The sequence below is a fragment of the Oryctolagus cuniculus genome, chromosome 19 (assembly GCF_051225735.1).
Source record: "Oryctolagus cuniculus isolate XC-2025 breed Fujian yellow rabbit chromosome 19, ASM5122573v1, whole genome shotgun sequence".
In the NCBI taxonomy this organism is placed as follows: domain Eukaryota; kingdom Metazoa; phylum Chordata; class Mammalia; order Lagomorpha; family Leporidae; genus Oryctolagus; species Oryctolagus cuniculus.
In genome coordinates, this window is record NC_142885.1 from 2,288,204 (window position 1) to 2,294,289 (window position 6,086).

At 45.7% G+C, this 6,086-nt stretch overlaps 1 pseudogene; it reads right to left on the reverse strand.

The window, feature by feature from the left end:
- Positions 1 to 4,050: 4,050 nt before the first annotated feature.
- Positions 4,051 to 4,706, reverse strand: LOC149120294 (protein-L-histidine N-pros-methyltransferase CARNMT1 pseudogene; annotated as a pseudogene).
- Positions 4,707 to 6,086: the final 1,380 nt, after the last annotated feature.

A 6,086-nucleotide genomic window follows, 5' to 3' on the forward strand; every position in this document is an offset into this window, starting at 1 on the left:
ATGCAGCAGATGATGGCTCAAACACTGAGTATTTGCCACCATTTGCAGGACCAGATGGAGTTCTGGGCTCCTGGCATTAGCCTGATTCTGCCCAGGCTACAGTGCTGATCTAGGGAGTAAATCAGCAGGCCAAAGACACATTCTTTCCCCAAATTGTGTGGCTTTACCTTTCAAATACATTCATCTTTTTAAAAAAAAATCACTGAAATCAAACTTGATTGACTTTTTTAAAGTAAGACTGCTGGGTTATGTGCACCTGAAAGCTTTTAGGCAAACAGATGAAACAAATGCCAGGAAGATTGTGACCTCAGCCAATTGTAACTCAAGCAATGAGGATTCTAACTCAAAGACTGTAACTCAGCCAATGAGGAACCAGGGGAGGGATCTGCATGCTAGGTAATAAATAGGTCACACTAAACTTCCCCTCGCGTGCTGGCCTACCAAGCATGAAGTCTTGAAGGCAGATAATCCAGTCTCAATTTTGGTGCACTTCCAGATTCCATCGCTTGACTGGATGGGTGAGGCTGTTTCTCACACAGAGATGCCTTAAAAATCAACAGTTGACAAAGGCAGGGTCATCTGTGCTGAGTGTGTGTGCATTCATGAGTAAGTAGGAGTATTGGATTCCCCCTTCTTTGCGTTTCCTTGGTGGAGAAGCCATTGTTGCTCTTGTTTAAGATTTTGAAATTTGAGACCCATGCCTGGAAAGTTACTTATTCTGCATGCAGGGCTGTGTTCATTAGCTCTCTGGGATGGAGGGTCTGATTGCTCGCCAAGTAATTTTCATTAGAATGAGGTTCCAGGCCTCATGTAGGAGGACTCCTGGGCCATTGGGCATGGTTTCAGGGCTCATTTAGGGACTATCATTATCTGAAGTCAGCTGATAAATGTGAATTCTTTGTTTCTCCAGCCTTTTGATTTGTTGTAAGCCAGATACCAGACTGGATAATCTACACAACGGTTTATTCTGGTTCATGGTTCTGGGAGCCAGGATTTCCAAGGTCTGGTAGTTAGAGCTGGTGAGACTCTGAGGCTGTCTCGTCTTGTGGCAGAGTCAGTGGAGGGCAGTGAAGGGAACAACACAAAGGGGTAGTCCTTGCTTTATTCCTACTCACTTTTGTGATAACAAATCTGGTTTGGAAGAGAAAACACTCCTGGGAGAAAAACATGAATTCATTTATCCAGGGTCTACTCAAATGGCTGACACAATTCCCACTACCTACCACTCCCTAAATCCTTCCCATTGAGTAATCAAGGTTCTAACCTGTGTACTTTCAGCAGACACTTTGAACCCATACCATTACTTAACCATTAGAAGATTTTTGTAGAGAAGCTTCATGGTTGACTTTTGTGACACCTCTGAATCAAGGGAGAGGGGAATTTCACGTGAATGCTGACTCTGCACACATTGCTTCTACTCTGAAGTTAATATGAAGGTCTGAGGCAGACACTTAGCATTCAGAGAAACAACATGTGCATTCCGTGTGTAAATAAATTGGAGAACATGGACATAGGCCGATGAGAATGTCACTTCTGTAACTTAGTTGACCCTTGCAGCCTGATAGATGACAAAAGATTAACAAAATGCATCTGGCTGCATGCAATGTGAGGTCTGGAAAGCCTAGGAGATACCAAAGTCACATTAGCAAACATTGCTTTGATCAGATGTGCATGATCCAGGCAGGCTAGTCATTAATTGTCAAAAGCACCAACATATTTCCCAGAGTTTGTAGCTTCCCATCCATGCTTATCCTAGGAGAACAGCATATTCCCACTCAGGCAGTTTTATCATACAGGTGTGCATGTTGGGGGCCTAGTGACCTAAGGAAGAATAATATCCTCTCAAAGAGTTCTCTACAGCAAAGCCCTGTTGATAGGAGAGATTCATGAGGGAGCAATATTGGTTTAGGTTTGGGGTTATTGACTGCATAGTCAGATACTCATGATTCACTTAAGGTGCACTCCTGTCCATGTTTGGCTTCGTCTCCACTGTGTAGCTTATGCCAACAGTTTTGGCAAGAAGGCTCTGCATTGCTTTGCTTGGAAAGTCAGGCAGACATGCAAGAAGGGCTTGCAATCCCTTCTCACTGTATTTCTTCTGAGCAGAAGCCAGGTGAATGGGTTGAAGTGATAGGTCTTTTTCCTTAGCAGATATTCCCACCTGGGTCTGCTCTTCTGGGAGGGGCTCAAAGCCAATTTCATGACACCAAGCACCTCCCTGTAGCTGAGGGCATTGGGCTCTAGTCACAGCTATGGCTACAGATTGCTTTTCATGGTGATGTAGCTCACAGACAGCAGCATGTGATGGCTGAAGAACCTGGGTCCCTGCCACAAAAGTGGGAGATGTCCACCTGGTTCCAAACTATGACCTGGCCAGGACCTGACTCTTGAATATTTGAGATGTGAACACTCCATTTGCTCTGCTCTCAATTCAGCTCACTGCTGTGCAACAAGGATGCAGCAGATGATGGTTCAAATACTTGGTATTTACTACAATTTGTAGGACACAGAAGGAGTTTTGAGCTCCTGGCTTTAGCCTGATTCTAAAATAAACCTTGATTTATGTTTTAAAGTAAGACTGCTAGGTTACAAGCACCTGAAAGCTTTTAGGCAAACAAGATAAACAGGAGTATAGTGGCAAGAACCAGTGAAGAGAATGCAGGACAGCTTGTAACCCCAGTGTTTCAGCCTGTGAGGAAGCAGGGGAGGGATCTCCATGCTAGGAAATCAATAGTTGGCTTTAACCGCCCCAGGTATGCTGACCTACCAAGCTGGAAATCTTGCAAGATTGTTAACCAAGTTTCGATGTTGGTGCATGCACTTCCTGAACCCATCACTTGACTGGATGAGTGAGGTTGTTCATCACACAGATGAGTCTATGAAGCATCAGTCAACAAATGCAGGGCCATCCACGATGAGTATGTGTCCCTAGAGAGACACACACACATGTGTTGGCCTTCATTACTTGGCTGTGGTTTCCTGTACTAAACTGAATTCCAAAGACGCCCAGAAATGAGGACAGGCAGGAGCCCCCATTTCACTGCTGTGGGTCCTGAGGAGCTGCCTATGGATGAACCTTTTGTGAGAGTGAGAGTTGTTTGGAGATGGCTGCCCATGTCTACTCTGATACCTTCTTCCTGTATTTGGCCCTGGTTGGCCCAGTGATATTTTTGGTCATCTTGGGGTGAGGGAGGAGGGATTGAGGTAAACTCGGGGGCTCAGGCTTCAGATACAGCTCTCACTCCAGAGTTTTACTCCTTCTGCTCACCCCTCAGGAACTGTTTTCTCTTTGGTCATTTGCCTTTTCAGTCTCATCATTTTCCTGCCCTCTAGTATCCCCTTCTCTTGGCTCCTTTTTTACCTCTTCACCCTTTCCAGCCCCCTTCTTCCTGCCTGACTATGCATATCAAGGATTATGGCTATGAATGCAAAAACCCTGCCTTAATCTTGTTTTTATTTTTTTTTATTTTCTGTGTGGTCATAGTATGATAGTTAATTTTACACAATGACTGGATTGGGCCACCGAGTATCCATACATTTGGCCTAGCCTCATTCTTGATGTGTATATGTGGGTATTTCTGGCTTGGTTTAACATCTGAACAGCTAGAATGTGCAAAGAAAATGGCCCTTCCTGGTGAGGTTTGAATAGAGCAAAAGGACAGAGCAGTCTGTAATCAAGAGGTCACACTCCTTCCTTTACTGTCTTAGATAATTGACATCAGAATATTCTGGATAGTGTTCTAGAATTTGATGAATGACTCTCCTGGGTATCCAGATTGGGAAATGGGCACACATGAAGGTTTCTGCAGCAATGTTTGATCTTTCCTTCATAGGACCTCTGCCTCCACCTCTATGTGAATATGCTCTAGTCCTGGGTGTCTTCCACATACCACACTTGTTTCAATGCCTTTGGGAGGTGGCTCAGGTGCCAGTTTCAGGGGCCTCTGTCCCTCCCACATGTACACCCGCTGTGACATTGCAGATTTTTTCTGAAACTTTTGTCTGGAAAAATGATGAACAGTCAAGATGCATGCAGATTATGTACTTTCTTCATAGAACATTTGAGGGAACTAAGGGCAAGGGATAAAGTTTGTTAATTTCAGAGCATCTTTCTAGTATAAACCTCAGGGAAAAGCACAAAAGTGTCCATTCCTTTCCTTGACACTCACAACCTAGCAGAGATATTTTCCAGACCAATCTTTCTAGTCTAGCACCATGTACCGGAATATTTGTTTTTGAAGGATCCCATATCTTGGAAAATTTAAAAAACATTTTTATAATGATTGCCTGGTATCAGGAATCCCATCCTGCTTCACCAGTTTCACTGTAGTCTCACAAAGTCTCTCAGTATGTATTTTAACTTTCATGTGAAGTGTAGATGCTGGCAAAATCTTTCCATTCTTTCCGTATTCTCCATATACTTTATTTCCAAACATATTTATAAAGTCATTCACAATGGTCAATAGCATGTCTTGATTAGGATCAGTGCAGTTTGAGATCTTGTCCAAGTTAAGATATTGAGGAAGCAGTTTCTGCTGATTAACTGGAAGTGATCAAAATTCTCTTTCTATTCAATGTGCCAGCTCTTACATTCTGGGGCCATAGTGGCTGAGAGCATTCGTGATCTTCCAGAAGTGCTAGTGCTCCATCCTGTCCTTTTCCTCCTCCATGCTGCTCAAGGCAGCAGAGGACATCGCCATGGCCGAGCCCCAGTGCAGGGTGGAGAACAGTGATTCCACCACACCACTTCCAGCACAGCTGCCGCTGCTTTCTGGCCAGCAGCCTTTGGCATCTGAGTGGTGGGAAGCTGTGCTAAACTCCTCTGCTGCATCCCTGCCACCATCCTTGGCTTGGTGGCAGCTGCTCTGTCCTCCTCTTGATGGTGCCAACATGGACCTGCTGCAAACTCAGTGCACATTTCACTCCCTGCTCTCCTCAGTGCTGCCTCCATGCTGGAACCCCTGAGGTGCTGAGGGATCCTTGGAATCCCCCACATGGTTAAAGGGCTGTGCATGGCCTTAGTAAGAGTTGGCCCAAGGCACAGTGACAGGATTTGTGCACGTATTACCATGAAATATTTCCAAGGTCCTGTACTCTGATGTGTCATGGGCACAATTCCTGGGGCCAATGGCAATGGAGATCTTCCCACAGCTGCAGGGGCTCTTGTATACCACTCCAAGGCTCCCCAAGATACAGCTCAGACACCCGGCGTAAGCCTGGTGGGTCATCTCTGGGCATCAAGCTCAGCAAAGCAGAGTTGCTTCCATTCATACTCTCCCATTGCTCCCTGGACCAAAGCAGATGGGTCTAAGGAAGACGGGGCAGGGCTGGGTCTAGGCACCTGAAGCCATCCTTTCTAGTCTTTGTGATCTGACTGGAGCTTAGCTGTCTGACCCTGCCCACCCCCTTCACTTTTGCTTTCTTGTCTGCCAGTTGCAAACTCTATTCCTGCATTTACAGGAAAGAAGCTGTGGTCTAGCTTCTTCTGCAAGTAGGTGCAGGACCCTGCAGTGTGCCTCAGTGAGATGCATGCGCCTAACCTCCTGTGAGCACACTTGTCATTAGACAAACATCCTGTCATCCGGTGCTCCCAAACACGAGTATTTCCTTCTCCCTGCTTGCCTTGTTCTGGCTTTGATCCCTTACCTTCCTGCCCTTGAGTTCTCATTTTTGTTCCCCTAAAACAATGCCCTGGTCCCCTTTACCTCATTCCACCTCTGACTATGTAGACATGTCTCAGCACTTCAGACTTAATGGGTTAGAATTCACTTGCTGTATCAAGCATTTAACACAATCATAACTAGGGTGCTGTGTTGTGGAGCAGCAGGCTGCGCAGCTGCTTGCAAAGTCAGCACTCATAAGGTCATGAATGTTACTACCTGTAACCCCACTTCCTATCTAGGCTCCCTTGGATAATGCCTGGCAGGAAAGCAGAAAATTGTCCCATTCCTTGGGTGCATGCCTCCCATGTAGGAGACCCAGATGGAGCTCCATGTCCTGGCTGTGGCCTGGCCCAACCACTGCTGCGGTGGCCATTTGGACAACAACCCAGAGGATAGAAGATGTCTGTCTGTCTCTCAAGCTCT